The 16,440-nt window shown below is 46.8% G+C and overlaps 1 pseudogene; it reads right to left on the reverse strand.

Annotated features, from left to right (window-relative positions):
• Window positions 1-8,212: 8,212 nt before the first annotated feature.
• LOC130874507 (U3 small nucleolar RNA-interacting protein 2-like) lies at window positions 8,213-15,091 on the reverse strand (annotated as a pseudogene).
• Window positions 15,092-16,440: the final 1,349 nt, after the last annotated feature.

Below are 16,440 nucleotides of genomic sequence, written 5' to 3' on the forward strand. Positions count from 1 at the left end.
CTGCTGCTGCTTGGATGAACTAGAAAGAAGTCCATAAACAGCTGTGTCCTAAGGAGAGGAAGTCTGCTGAGGGGCCTCAAACTGGGGACTGCAAGTCCTCCCAGGGAGTGTCTTAGATGTGCCTACAAATACTGACAGTGCTAAAGACTTGGGAGCCTCGTTAACATAAAAAGAAGTTTCTCAATCATTCGTTCCCTTTTATGACTTTTTCTCTGTGAAGCAGGACAGTTAGATCGGATCTTCTCACTGTAAAACACCCACCACAGCCAACTGAAGTTTAGAATAACAGGTGCTATGAAGACCATTGACTGTGCCTCTAGAAATTGCTGTGCATGGGATGTTATTTTAATTTCTGAGTGAATGCAGGTTTTAACTCATCATAACAATGACTTTGGAGATAGCCTCCAGATAACAACGCTATTTTCATTTTTTACTGAATGGTTCAATAGTCATACTGCTTTAATCTGCTTTTACTATATATATTTTGTCCTGCAACTTTCTGAAAGAGGTTTGCTAATTCTGGAAAGTAAGCGATCTTTGTGTGATGGAAAGGAGGAGGAAAATGGCATTGTCCTTTATTCATGTATTCATCATCACATTTACTTTTCCATTTTTCAGATCAGTAACACCCCAAGACTAATAATAAATAACCCGACTTACCAGGATGTGGGAGCGCTTACATGAAATAAAGTTTGCAAAGTGCCCAGCAGGGAGCCTGAGAGCTACCTTGCTTTCTGGTATGAATATGGAGAGGACTGCTTTTCCAAAGCTCTATTGATGACCCTGGAGGTGGGTCTAAGCCCTCTGAGGCTTGGCATCTCAAGGGTGTCACCCAAGTCTTTTGAGGTCTTGAGCACCTTTAGGCCTTTTTCTAACTCTTAACCCTGTCTGTTCTGATCTCCATCCCACACCACTTGGTTCCTGTTTCTTTCAGGTCACTCACAGCTGTAAAGTCATAGGGCTGTCAAGTCCTGAAAGCAGGCGCGCCAGCTGACAAAATCTTTGTTTCCTCTGCCATGGCTGATGGAGTAGAGCAGGGATTATTCACCTCGGCTGACTCGAAAGCTTATAACATTAACTAATATTTAGTGAAGGCTTTTTCTCATGGAAAGCCTTCTGCACAGGCTTTTCTCATGCCATTCTCACCGCGCCTCCTTGTGGGGCAGGCGCGCTGATTACCCCGTGACAGCCCAGAGAAGTGAAGCAATGTGTCTGAAGGTCCCCAAGCCAGGGGTGTGGGCAGGACAGCACAGCCTGGCCCAGGTCCAAGCTCTCTAGACGCCACGCTGCCAGCCAGCTGGCTCGCACGCCGTGGACGATGTGTCTGTTTTCACAGCTCACAGACGAGCAAGGTTCCTCCCAGAGAAGAGATAAAGAGAATTTCCTAAATGTCAATGCATCTGCATCTTGGTTGATCTTGGGGCTGTTTGCAAACATTTTGTGTGCACTTTTACATATATGTACATCAGCATGTGGAGGCCAGAGGTTGATTTTGGGTTGTCTTCTACAATTGCCCTCCATTTTAATTTTGAGATAGGGTCAAAATTGGAAATCACCAATCCAGCTAGACTGCATGGTCAGCGAACTCCAGGGATTATTCTGTCTCTGTTGCTTTTCTCCATTTATAGAGTCCAGGATCCCTCCCAGGGAATGGTACCACACACAATGGGCACAAGGAGGTCTCCTTGCCTCAGTAAACACAATCAAGATAATTCCCTACAAACTTGCCCAAAGGACCATCTTCTAGGTGAAATATCACTCTCCCTCCTGACTGTCCCCTCTACTTGAAAGAGTACCCCACACGTGCATGCAGGGAAAAGGAGGAAAAGAACACTCTGGAAACATGGATCTGGCCCAGATTAGTGAAAGCCTTGCATGTCATAGGAATTTGGACTTGGCGCCATTACTGCGGCAGCTATAGTTAAGGTCTGAATAGTGTCCCCTTAGCAGCTGCATGCTGAACGCCTAACCCCAGGGTCTCTGGATGTGGCTGGATTTGGCCTTGGTGGTTATAGGTGCTGTTAGATACAGATAGGATGGACCTAATCCAATATGGCTCGTGTCATGGTCTGTGTATAAAGTGTCCCCCAAGGCTCATGCATTGAAGACTTGGTCTCTATGATCAGAGGTGGGTCTTTGGGAGAAGAGATTAGATCATGAGGATTCTGCCTCCATCAACTGATTGATCCATTGATAATTTCATAGTCTGAATAAGCTGTCAGGAGGGGGAGGAACTAGAATTACAGAAGACGTCAGATTGCGGGAAGTCAGGTAGTCCCCAGGAGCGTGTCAGTCAAGGGCCTTTCCCCTTCTTTCTCTACATGAGATGAGAAGCTTCCTCACCCACACCCTGCTACCACGATGTTCTTCCTCATCTTAGGTCCAATGTCAGAGCCATCTGGCTACAGACTAAAACCACAGACACCACGAGCCAAAGTTCATCTTCCCTCCTTTAGGAATAGTTTTCCTTGAGCATTTGTTACAGTGGGAAAGTCCAACACCACTAGTGACTAGACAGATCAAATTTGGAGGCAGACATGCACACACAGGGGACAACTTTGACTTCTGGAACAGAGACGGTAAATGCCTGCAGCTCAGACCCTGTGATGGCTACTGTGGTCAACCTGACAGGATCTAGAATCACCTAGGAAACAAAACTCTGGACAGGTCTGTGAGGAAGCTTCTAGACTGGGCTAATTAAGATGAAAAGAATCACCCTAAACATGAGTGGTACCGTTCCATGACTGTGTCCTAAAGAGAACATGAGCCGAGTGAGCATCAGCATTCGTTTCTTTCTGTTTCCTCACTGTGGAGGCAAAGCTACCACGTCTCACCACTACAATGGGCTCCTGACTCTGGATGCAATGCTACCATGTCTCACCACTGTGAGGGGCTCCTGACTCTGGAGGCAATGCTACCATGTCTCACCACTATGATGGGCTCCTGACTCTGGATGCAATGCTACCATGTCTCACCACTATGAGGGGCTGAAAGACACGACACCCTGCTCCCCCTTAAGCTGCTGCTCATCCGGTATTTGTCATAACAACAAGAAAAGTAACTGATGTAGGTTCATGGCCTGTTACAGCATCACAAAACCCTGATAAGTACCACTGCGCAACCTGGTTAAAGGGATGTGTAAGACCGGGTAAGAGATGCAGGAACCCACAGCCAGCAAGTACCAGGAAGAGCTGGAGGGACACAAGGGAAGCCAGAGGCCACCAGAAGTGCTGCTGTCAGATGTAGAAGTGGGTGGGTAGGATAGGAGGGTGGTCTGAGGAGAAAGCCCTGAGGCTGGGCCCAGCAAGCACACAGAGCTGGGGTGGGGGCTGCGACCACGGGGAAAGTGGGTGAGAATCTCAAGCCCAGACCCAGGCAGCTGTAGGCTTTACTTCTTACTGATCTGGCAAGACCCTCCCCTGAGAGGCTTTGGGGATTTGCCTTTGATGTTGACTGAACCATGGGGGTGGAGGGAGGGGAGGACACCTGGCAGGGTGGGAGACCCTGCTGAGCAGCTGCCTGCAAAAGCAGAACAAAGATCTCTGCAGGGGCACCAAACAGGTGTGATGATTCCAGGGAGAAGGGTTCCAGGGGATGCAGTCATAATGAATAACTACACTTTCCTGGAGCATCTAACATCCTGGGGGCTGACAACCCTTTCCCAAAGACAGTGATGGAGCACTACAGCTGTGTAATTAATAATCTCCATCATATCTGAAATGCAAACGAGAAGTCCCAGCTTGCTCAAGCATATCAGCTGGTGAGATAGATCAATTAGCACCTGGTAGAGAGGAAGGGGAGGAGCGCCTGTGGCCTGGGGTCCTGTGATGAACTCCTGGTCCATGAACTTCCAACAGGGCCTCAGTGCCTTTCAGGCAAAGAGAGTCCTGCTCTCAGGAGAGAGGCTTTACATGTTGTTTAAGGTGTATGTTCTTTCGGCACGTACTCCTTTATTTCTTCCCGGCGTGTGGTTTTTGAACCTTCGATGTGTGTCAAGGGCTATTCGAGCCTGTTTAAAGGTGAATAAGAAAGTACCTGGTGCCAGGAGCCTAACCCCAGAGATCCTTCGGTTCTGGGAGTGAAGACTCACCTGCTGAGGGGTGAGGATATGCAGGGCAAACTGAGGAGGAATGAGGGGTCCAGAGACAGTCAGCCGAGGACTGTTTTGTCCAAGGTATGTATGTCAGGAACCCCTGGGTATTATGGTAGTGGGATTCAAGCCCTCCCTCATCACCACCCCCAACAGATAGACGTTTTATCTATTTGAGACAGGGTCTCATTATTTAAGCCTTGGCTCTTCGGGAACTCATTATGCAGGCCAAGTTGGTCTCTAACCTGTGGCCAAGCTCCTGCCTCTGGCCTGAGGGCTGCAACCACAGGGCAGCATCACCACATGGCCCGTCAATTCTCAGGTGTAAGCCTGAGGTCTACTGAAGAGGAGGCGGTGCTCTTGGGACCTGGTGAAGGTGTAAGGGTGAACATGATTATACATGTGACTTCATGGAACATCCTGACCTCTTCCAATCAGAAGCACTCAGTGAGGGCCTGCTGGAAGCTAGCACCTCAACAGCTGTGAAAGGCAGTGTCCAGAGAGGAAAAGACCCAGGGGGCCTGCCTGCAGGGTGCCTCTTGTGTGGAGGCTAAGGCTGAAGTCTGAATAGGCTAGGGCACTCCAGGCATGGGGAGGTGCAAGGGAGAATCACGGCCATTTGTCATCATCAGAACACACTTACTGAGCAACTAATTGGGCCTGGTTCTGCACTTGGGCTTTATTTTTCAGCACTCTTAAGAACCAAACAATGCACAAATGAGCAAAACAAACAACCACATAAGGCAACTTATTTGCATCATTAATTTTCCTTCGTTTCTCCTCCTTCCTCTCCTAGCAGTTGCCTCCTCATCACACCTGACCAATTGCAAATGATTTGCTCATTCAAAACGTCACAGAGCTGGTGTGAGCACCTGAACAACCACCTCACGCTTGTCCCTCTGCCCCAACACACATTTGAACACACAGAGCACACACATCGGCTCCCACTTACACCCCACATTTCAACATGTGCAGAGAGCCACAGCTATGCCACACTGGTATAGAAACAGACACCCAGACCACATAGTCATAGTATTCCACATATGTGGCACATGGGCTATTATGCATCTAGACACCTCAACACACCACACACACACACATCCTGAAAGATACCTGAGGCAGTTGCTCCTGTATAGTGAGTTGTCAGGAAATACGGAGCCTTAGCCACGGCAGATCAGAAACAGAGTGTTGTGTGCCTAAGTCCTGACACCCCCGAGAAGACCACCACGGAGCCACACACTTCTGAATGCAAAAGCAAGGTTTCATTTATTAAGTACGGGCTAGCATGGGTCCTTTGACTCACAGTCTGCCGCAACAGATGAAGGGAGATGGACCCGCCTACTATAGTAAGGGGTTTATAAAGACAAAAACCACAAAGCAGTCACAAGGTTACAGACTCAAAATACAGAATTACTTATCCTATATCATGATTGGCTAAAGGTTAGGTAAAGCTTAGCTGTTATTCTCTGACAGGCTGTCATTGCCTGGGGGGTTTGTTCATCCATAGTAGCTATCCCTAGTCACATCCTCGGGACATCTGCTGAGCCTTTGCTAACCTCAGGGGCTGCTTGGAAACTTACCTGATTGGTCCCTTGTTACTCAACCATAGGAGGTTAGGTGGTCAGCATCTTCCCAGTAGTTTTGTGTGACTTGGGTTTTTCCCATTAGCTAATACTTACCATAGAAGGGGACTAACGACCCCTGGCTTTTCTCAGGGGTGGGGGTGAAGTTTGGAGTCCCACAGGTTCCAGCACCAAAATGGAATCTTTTCTGGTCTCACAACCCCACCCCCAGGAGTTCTAGATGGAGTTCAATTCTGAACTCTAGGTTCCTCAATATGAGGGGAGTAACTGGCAAGTTCTATTTCATCCTCGTCCGGGAGGGGGTGATAAGTAGAATACTATGCATTAGCATTAGTACGCTGAACCCCAAGCTGAATAGTGACGAGCCTTTGTCTTGCAAACTGTACCGGCCTTTGCACAGAGGACGGGGAGCTGAGGGCAACAGGCTAGCTGAGAGACAATTACCAGGAAAGCAATCCTGTAGGGTAGCCTTGGGAGTGGGGCCCTCTCTTGCCCAGAGCCGAGCAGGCCTGGGGTTCCATGCTCACCCCTCTTCATTATAGTGTACTCCAGCAGAAGGGCTGACCTGCTCACATTGATTCCTACTGGGCCAATGCTCCAAAGGTCTACGGGAGCATGTAGCGTGTGGCTGCTGACCCTTTACTTCTATCTGGAACACAGCCCTACTCCACTGCCTCCCTCCCCTTACCCTCCTACCCCTAACAGAGGCAAGTAGAGACACTGGGAAGACACTTGTCTATGCGGATGTGGGGTTCAGGTGTGACATCAGCTTGTAAGTTTAGGAGTCACTGGTGAAGAGTTTAAAGTCATGGTTTTAGTTGAACTCACTGAATAAGGTGACCAGAAGGCGAGAGCCCCAAGATGGCTCGGGATTTAGAGGCCTTGGGGGACATGATGGTGATGAGAAAGGATGCTTAGACAAGCAGCCTGTGAAAGAGGATCTAAGTGTGAGTGCTGATTGGTTTCTGTCAACTTGGCACAATCCTAAGCAGATCTCAGGAGATGGAGTCACCACCCAGGAACTGTCTCCATCAGACTGGCCTGTGGGCATGCCTGTAGGGGCATTTTCTCGATTAATGATTGATTTGGAAGGGTCCTGACCATAGTTGGCAGTCTCATCCCTGGGCTGGTAGGACTGGGCTGCATAAGAAAGGTAGCTGGGGAGGCCAGGAAAGAGTGAGCCAGCAGAATTTCTTCATGGCTTCTGCTTCAGGTCTTGACTCCAGGTTTCTTTCCTGAGTTCCCTCAGGACTGTGACACAGAAGTGTAAGCCAAATAAACTCTCTCTTCACCAAACTGCATTTGGTAATAATGTTTATCATAGCAACAGAAAACAAACCAGGGTAGCATGATTCCTAGAAGGTGTAATAGTCAGTTGTACATACGTAACAAACAGTCCACAAACTTTGGAGATAAAACAATAAGCATTTATTTGCTTAGCATTGCAGTTCAGTTAAGAATCAGCTCATCTGTGAGAGTTGCATCAACTCATGCAATCCTGACCCACTGCATACATCTATCAAACCAGTTGGATTTTCCTCTTGGTGATCAGGAATACAAGATATTAAGCACAATTATGTAGCACTTCTAAGCCATTGGTTACGTCACAGTAGGGAATCTGTAGACCAAAGCAAGTCACAATGCAATCACTAAAGTCAAGTGCAAGAGAATAGACTCCTCTTTATGGTGAGAAGAACTGCAGAGTCATGCACCCTAGGGGGAAATACACAGGAAAATGCACAGATTCACATTTGCAAGCATAGCCAACCACAGAGGCCAGAGAAGATACTGCTTCCAGAAGGAAGGCGGGGTTGGCCATGAGAAGTACCCCAGAGGTCAAGGAAGAGGAACAAGGGAACTTGACTGTTGGGCTGGGCTGGTGGCCAGTAGAGACATTAAAAGCACATTGTGTGATAAAATTTTTCCTGGGGAAACACAGCACACATATCTACTTACCCCAGATAGAAAGGCCACCGCAGAAAAAGTACGGTTAGCACTCAAGTCCAGTTTGGTGAACCAATGAGTTTTATTGGTTTTAAAACAAGAATATGGTGGTGCACGCCTTTAATCCCAGCACTTGGGAGGCAGAGGCAGGCGAATCTCTGTGAGTTCGAGACCAGCCTGGTCTACAAGAGCTAGTTCCAGGACAGGCTCCAAAACCACAGAGAAACCCTGTCTCAAAAAACGAAGAAAAAAAAAAAAAGAAAGAAAGAAAAGAAAAGATTCAAAGGCAGCTCATCTCACCAAAGCCCACACCAACATGGCTGATAGCTCACAAAGCTGGGAACCTGGAGCATACCACACAGCCTGCATAGGCTCAGCAGCTGGAGAATATCCCTTCCAAGTGACTCAGTTGACCTAAACATCTCCCAGGCAGGTCAGTCCATTTCTGCTTTTTCCAGGCAGCTGGTCTGGTCTCAATCCCCTTGGCCTGTTGGCCCCCTTCAGAGATTTCTTTTCTTTTTTTTTTTTCTAAAATAGGAGGCTTTAATACAAAAAGGGGGGCAGGGTCTAGAAAGCACTTAAATAAGGACGAGTGTCAGGAGCCAGCAACAGGGGCCGCAGGGACTCTGCGCAGAGGGATGATGCAGACTGAATTCCGAGCCTCTTTGATCCTCCACCAAGCCTGTGCTCCTGGCCAAGCCTGTGCTCCTGGCCCACTCCAGCCACCAAGAAGTCCCCAGCACTGGAGAACTTAAGGTTGTTGATAAAACCAACCAGGGGGATGTCACAAAGAGGGTCAAGCTGTCGGAAGCCCTCTCCACACTGCCAAAGCCGCACACAGGCATTGTGGGAGCCTGTGGCCACAAGGTCTGTATTCAGCAGGGCCGCCACCGATGATACCCAGTAGGGTTGCTCCAGGCCTGGCTCCCCATGCAGTCCGTGAGCTTCCCGCTGGAGGGCAAGCGGCCGTTTCTTGGAGAGGCCCCACAAGGCCACGGAGCCATCATCTGCACCGGACACCATGTGCTCCTCATTGATCAGATGGATACAGTCAATGGAGCCCTGGTGGCCATAGAAGACAAGCTGGGATTCCTCTGGGATCTTCCACACACGCCCCCAGTGGTCAAACAGCACTCTCGGCTCAGGGCATCCAATGCGGCCACAGCATCCTGGTGCCCAAAGAGGGTCTCCACATAGGAGTTCTCGGCTGCGTTCCACACCTTCACCGAGCGGTCGTGGGAAGTGCTGTAGAGCTGGTGGGTACCTCTTCAGAAGGCCAGTTCCGACTCAGCGTCCCGGTGTCCCGTGAAGGTGTGTACAGGTGCTGGCAGCTCTGGGCCTCCCAGATTAGAATGAGTTTGCTTCGGTCACCAGAAGCCATCAGAGGAGATGGCCATGCAGAGGATGTGGCTGCTGTGGCCTAAAGGCTGCCCCTGGGTACCCTTCTTGGCTCGAGGAATTACATGCAGTTTCCGCCCAGTCTTTACATTAAGTTAATGATGGTGCAGTCTTTGGTGGCGGAGAAGATGGCCAGGTCGTCGGGAGTGATAACCAAGCACGTGATGGAGAGCTAGTGGCCCCGTAAAACTCGAATGTTGGTGGGTGCCGGGGCCTGGATCTCCTTTGCCACCGATTTCTGTAACCTGCCTCTCTGAGCACGTCTTCTTTTAAACATCCCGCCACCTGATCCTCCTCAAATTCACGAGCTTCAGCCTTCTCCTCCTCTTGCTGCCTAAACTGTTCAAGGTAGAGTTTGGCCAAATGTAGCTTCTTCTCCTGCGCAGTCTCCTCAAGCTCCTCCTCCTCTTCTTCCTCTGTTTTCCTTGGAGCCAAACTCTCAGTCTCAGAATCACTGGAAATTTCTTCATTCATCTTGCCGCCACCCTTGGATTTGCCTCTCTCCCCAGCAGAGTCGACCTTTCGCTGCCGCTTGTTGCCCCGGCAGCGGCCCTGGGGCCAGGGGGCCGGCTTTGCCCGCTTACGAGTTGCCACGGCGGGCGGTGGACATGCTCATCAGGGTCCAGAGATTTCTTTGCAGCCCAACTTCCTTCCATCTTCGGGGGATCTCAGTTTTTACTGTTGACTCTTGCAGAGAGGGGCCTAGCAAATCTGGTCAGTTTCAGGGACTTCCTGGAGCTGTTGAAAATTGTTTACTTTCTTGCTTACAAAGCTTCCCATAGGCTAGGAGGTTTCAATCTCCAAACTGTTACCAAGTTGGAGCAGGGAGGCCCTGGGACCCTGGAGTGGAGACTCAGGAGCTAGGTTGAACAGAGGTGGGAACTGAGAAGTGCAGTGAGCACAAACCAGGCTCAAGTTCACTGTGAGAGCCTGAGAGACAAAAGGCAATGCTGCTGGGGGATGTAGTTCCAGGGACGAACTCCCCGTCCTGTCCCCCTTTCTCCTTCTCTTTTCCTTTTCCTTTGTTATTTCACTCATCCCAGGAGTCAATACGAATAATACTAAGTCAATATTAAACTATATTTCAGTATTATGGATTAATTAGGTCTCTGAAAGCCTGGCTAGTAATTATAGCTTTGTCCTTAAGGGAAACTGTATCCCAGGTAACCATCAGCCAGCTTCAAAAAACACTTTTAATTGGAACTGTAGTGTGGTGTATTAATGTCCATTTTGTAATGTACATTGCCAGCCCCCAGAAGTCCTAGGTTAGGCTTAAGTGGTGCCCACTGCAGGGAGCCACTCTCAGGCGCTCTATTAAGAAAGAGGAGACTATGTAATTACCAGTTGGTTTATGGGTAAGGGCTTGGTGTTCTTTGATGTCATGCGTGCATGTGTGCATGCGTGCATGTGTGCATGCATGTGTGCGTGCATGTGTGCACGCATGTGCAGTTCATTCTGTTTACTCTCACTGTCACCTCTTTTGTCTCTCTCTCTCTTACTCCTGTCTTCCTTTTCATGGGTGCTTTTTCTCATATTCATACTGTTTTGTTTTGTGGTCCAGAGGTTTTTAACCAGAGCCATCCATGTGTCCCCGGGTTTGGAGCTAAGCTTTGGGGCCTGATGATCTCATCATGTGGTATATGACGGATAACAGTAAATGATCCTCAACTTCAAACTTTCTGCCCCATTTGTTTCCATGTACAGGTGATCCTGTGCATTCTCCGGCCCCAAGTTACTTGTCTTCAATCTCTATATCAATTATGCTTAGATTCATTACCAAATGACATCCCATCCACCCTCCAGGACCCGACTTAGACGATATCCCCTTCTTAAAGGGCCCATAAATCCCTTGTGTGATCTGATCTTTTCCTCATCTTCTGAATGTGTGAGACTCTTTGAACCTTCCTGTGGGAAATCACATTCAGCTTTGGGTTCAAGCCATTGTGTAATTGAGTCGAGCCTATTATTTACTGAGTGAACGGATTTAATTAGGATGCCTTACTTATTCAGCAAAGGCCAAGGGAGCAAGGATCGTGTCTTGTCATAGTGTCAGCGGGCAGGAGGACACAAAGCTGGGAGAAACTGGTCTTTGCCTCCAAGAAATTTATGATTTAGTGAAGGGGCCATTGAGCTGGTGACCAGGATACTCTCCAGGGCAATGACAGAGGCAGACCCTAGACTGCTGGGACAGCCATTGTTTGGACTCTGGGCAGTGTAACCCAAAGAGCAGCTACGCCATCCAAGCCAGCAACAGGCTCCATTAGCCCGTCTCCCTTCCCAGTGATGCTCACATTCAGAACAATTCTTGCCGCTCCCTTTTTTCCACAGTCACAGTTTTACCTCCATAAAGTGACATCACACTGCATTAGTACTTTGTCTTCAGTGCATTAACACCCTAATTTATCACAGTGCATCTGTCTAAATGACAGATGCACTGAGCCCCACAATTCACCCAGCCCTCGTCCATGGCCTGATGAAGATGGAGCAGAAGAACCCACTCCCAGGCTCCCTTAGCTTGGTGGGCTGTTGGGAAGAAGGTCAGTTTACCCAAACTTGGGGAAGGGTGGGGTAAGCTGAAGGTCAGACAAAACTAGGAAGTCATCGAAACAGATCTGGATTTCCAGATCTTCCATCCTCCTCCCACTGGCTGCCTGCCTTATTTCTCCATTTTTTTCTTCTTATTTTAGCAATTACTTCCTGAGCAAATATACCACAACACTATAAGTATACCTGACATCTTAGAAACCCAAATCGAAGTTTGTTCATCCTGTCCTAGTATGAATGCACCATCCAGGAAGCTCTACCCAGAGCTGTCCCTGATAGAGGCAGCCTGTGTAAGCCCCGAAACCCTCAGCACTGCTGGAATAGATAGATCAGATGAACCCAAGACGCTGTGGAGTTTCAGAGGGACTCAGTGTGGGACTCATGAAAGACTGGAGCCAGGGCTTAGGAGGAAAAAGCGCAAAGAGTACGTGGCTCTGGCCAGTAAGATATGAACGATTTTAGCTCCTCATAAAATACTTTGTAATCTTTCCCACACCGCTTAGGCTACCTTGTCAATTACCAAATTTTGCCTGTAGACGTTTGGCCAAGTTACTTACTTTCTTTGGGCCACAATTTCAGTGTTTGTAAAACAAGGAAATGGAGGAAGTCCTCCATTACCCTGCCTAGCAAAGTTACCTACGAGACAACTGAGGAAGATCCTTGGAAACTCAGCAGCCAGTGTGCTTCAGCACAAAGTACTGGAAACGACCTGAATATCCAGTGACACTGGAAAACCATGGCGGTGTGTCACAGTCACAGGGTTTATTGAAATGAAGTCTTAAAACCATGTTGGCAGCATCTGTAACTAGATGTCTGTCTGCCTGTCTATGTGTCTATCTGAGAGAAAGACAGGAGGTCACATGTGATAAAGTAAGTTACAAAGTAGTGTATAAGCTAACACAGAGTGTAGCTCCGGCTTCTTTAAAGAACAGCTACATCTGTGTAGATCCAAGAGGAAAACAGAGCCTACAGAGAGAATGTTTGGAAGGATAATTACTGAATATTCATAGTGACTATCTCTCAAAGAAGAGTTGAGAATTATTTTTATTTGCTTTCAAATACATATCAATTTTTAAAATTTCCAACATTGATCATAGTTATCTGTACAATAAAACATTATAGCTAAAAATGATAAACTTGCAAACCACTATCCTAGTGCCATTTTAACTTGACCTTTTAAAATTATTTAAGATATATAATTTTAAATAAGATTATATTTTATTTAAATATTTTTATATTTTATATAACTTTATATAAATAAATAATTTATATTTATATATTGTATATTGGTCTGTGTGGCAGGTATGTTCAGGTAAGAACAGGTGTCTGCAGAGGTTGGAGGTGTTGGGTTCTCCTGGCACTGGAGTTACAGGTGTTTGTGAGCTGTTTGACATATGTACTGGGAACCAAACCCAGGTCGTTTGTGCTGGGTACTGAACTCAGGTCTTCTGAAAGAGGAGCCAGTGCTCTTAAACACTGAGCTGTCTTTCTGTCCCTACTTACAGCATCATTTATAATGACTGAAGACAGAGGAATCAGAATGCCCATCTGCAGGTGACCGGAAAAACCAAGTGCCCAAGGAGGGAAGGGAATGCTAATGATACACTATCACCCAGAATATGGGAGGCTTTATTCTAAAACAGATATGCCAGTCACAAAAGAGCAAATAAGGTGTGACTTGGGATGTGTGTATGTGTGTGTGTGTGTGTGTGTGTGAGCGTGCACATATATACTACCATCATAAAGATAGATGATAGCAAGATAGGTGATAGATAAATAAACAATAGATTTAGATAGCTCACAAAGACAATGATGATTGACAGATAGATGATACATAGATGATAATTAGATAGATAAACAGACAGACAGATAGATAATACATAGACAATAATTAGATAGATAGATAGATAGATAGATAGATAGATAGATAGATAGATAGATAGATGATAGATGGGTAGATGATACATAGATGATAATTAGATAGATGATAGATAGATAGATAGATAGATAGATAGATAGATAGTAGATAGATAGATAACTTAGGTAGATAGATATGATCGATGGATGGTGGCTAGATAAAATCACATCAACAAGGCAGCTGTACTAGATGCCTCCCAGTGACCCATCCACCCCTGTGATAGTGCCACACCCTCTCATGTCCTAGAGTAAAGGGCATGGCTGCAGGGATCTCACTCTCCTTCCTTATCAGAGCAAAGGGCCTTGTCCAGAAAGCTCTGGCTACCTAGTGAAGGGGTTCAGAAGCTGGGGCGGAGTGGAGAATGTTGTTTTCACCAGCTAATTAAACAAATGTGTTTCCTTTCACTGTGTCTGTGTTTTCATATTAGTTTTTGTTGCAAAAAGGATATTAAAGCTAATTAGATTCACAATTTGAATAGATAATGGTATAACCAGTAAGTTGCTTCTTGGAAACATACTAGTTGGTGTAGGTGGAGACTGCTCGTTCGTTTCCTGGCCACCCAGACCCGAATAATCACACAGAAACTATATTAATTACAAAACTGTTTGGCCAATAGCTTAGGCATATTTCTAGCTAACTCTCACATCTTAAATTAACCCATTTATATTAGTCTATGTATTGCCATGAGGCTGTGGCCTACAGTTAAGGCTCTGGCTGGTGGCTGGCATCTTTTTCCTTTGGCAACTACATGGCGTCTCCTTGACTTCGCCTACTTTCTTTATATATCTCTGTTTGGATTTCCCACCTGGATTTACTTTACTAAGCCATCAGCTGAGATAGCTTCTTTAATAACCAATGGCAATAAAACATATTCATAGCAGACGGAAGAGAATCCCACAAGTTGGTACTACTATCCCTTATCTCAAACCACATGCCACTGAGGTCCACAGTGTGCCAAGTTGAGTGTGAGCAGATTGAACTGTCACGACCTTTCCTCCAGTCTCAGGGACCCTGTTTAAGGCCTACTTGAGTCTGATTTTTGTCTTCTTCTTTTACAGGCCATTTACCTCATCAGACAAGATTCCTTACTTCTCTGATCCATGGGGTCTGCCCTGCAAAGCTTACAGTGGGAGACCCTGTCTTCCCAGGCACTTGGAAAGGTGTCTTTACTTCTCAATACTGAGTTTTATGCTCCTACAGGTGAGCAGTTACAGCTCAGGTTCAAAGCAGCCTTGAGTCTGACCCTTTTAGCATACACTGGCCTAGGAAAATGCAGCTCAGAGATTAGTAAAACCCAATGAGAATCTCTAGGTAGCCTGGAATGGAGATGTGGAGAAAATGGCTGAATGTGTTGGCTGCAGCCAGTAGAGTCGAACTCTGGCCACTCAGTCAGGGAATGATCATATGACTCCGGGTACCATGCAGTGAATGGAGCGGCATCAGACATTAAATGATGGGGTCTCCTGGGCTTTTACAATGTGATTTTACCCCAGTTTCTGTAGCCCCGCATTTTATAAATTATGTTGGAGAAACTGGCTCACGGCTTAACTTAAGCAGGGCATCTACCCTCTGGACAATCAGCTTGGTTTCTGGGAAAATCTCAAGGGTGGACATCGCTCCTGGGGGCTTATTCCTGAGAAGGGGATTCTGTTGGTTAGATAGTCCCTGTGAGATGTCTGTGAGCCATTGTGGAGACGGAACAGAGGAAAGCTGTGTTCCCAGGCAGTGACAGGGGAAATGACAATGCACAGGGAGAAAGTGATGCAGGAGGAGAAATGGGGACAGCAGGGTCGGGACTAACAAAATGACACCGTCAAGTATGAAGTTCATGAGTGGGTCTCCAACCAGGCCTTTGAGTCCCAATTCCAGCAATCCTCTTGATGAGATCTTACCGTACACATTCACCATTCTTATCCTGAGAAAGTAAGGTAACTTATGACTCTGACTCACCCATGGGGCACTGGTGACAGATTTGCTGTTATCTATTCATGCCATTTGATAGGCCAGGGCTATCAATCACTGTGACTTCATTCTGAAGTTACTGCCTTCATGCCTCCGCCAAGCCCCTCCCCTCAACCTTGCTAGCTCCTGGGAATGGATTGTAAAATATCTAATCCCTCTCCAAAGACAAGAAGACCCCAAACCCCAGCTGGGAGATGTCTGATATTTTCACCTCAAGACTGAGTGGATACTGGGGGGGATCCAAGCTTTTGACAATTTGACGTGATATTGTCATCTACAAATGTTTTGGGCCACATTCATGGCTTCCCTGGGAAAGGCTGGACATGCCTGGGCTGCTAGACCAATATTTGCCTGAGTATCAATGTCCCCAAAGCTCAAAATACCATGTTGATATCTGGTTCCCTGAACTGAAGATTGAAGAATCATGCAGGCCAGGATCTCCCAGGTATCTCTCACTATCTTGTTGTATTTGGACTTAGAGGACAATTTGCTCATATTCTGTGCAAACCTATAGGATCTGTGGCCTCTTTGAAAGAATGTTGCCCAGGAGGAATAAGAACAAATAAGAACACCATAGGATACTATGTATATGGAGACACGTGACAAGAGTGAGGAACAGGTCACATGTTGGAGGGACAGTCGCATGGAGGAAGGAGCAAGTGCGAGCCTGTTAAAGTATTTGCCGTGTTGTTAGTGTTGTTATTCTTTTTTCGGGCTCTATCTTGTGCTGAACACAGAATGTACTTCACAGATACTGTGCTAATCCTCTATTAGAGCCCTCTGGACCTAAAGGAAGCCAGGGTTTGACTCCCTGCCCTTTAGTCTTTCTTAGCAGAAACATGGTGTTTTCAAGAAGTAAAAGTGAGGTTTGGAAGTCATGCCTGTGTAATCATGTTTCCAGGGAACATGTACTGAAGTACCAGCCCCCAGAAAACTGCAAAACAAAACAAAATAAGCAGAATAAAATTTCATTCAAGTTTTGAACTACCTACAAATTAAGG

Source organism: Chionomys nivalis, chromosome 5 (genome assembly GCF_950005125.1).
Source record: "Chionomys nivalis chromosome 5, mChiNiv1.1, whole genome shotgun sequence".
NCBI lineage: Eukaryota > Metazoa > Chordata > Mammalia > Rodentia > Cricetidae > Chionomys > Chionomys nivalis.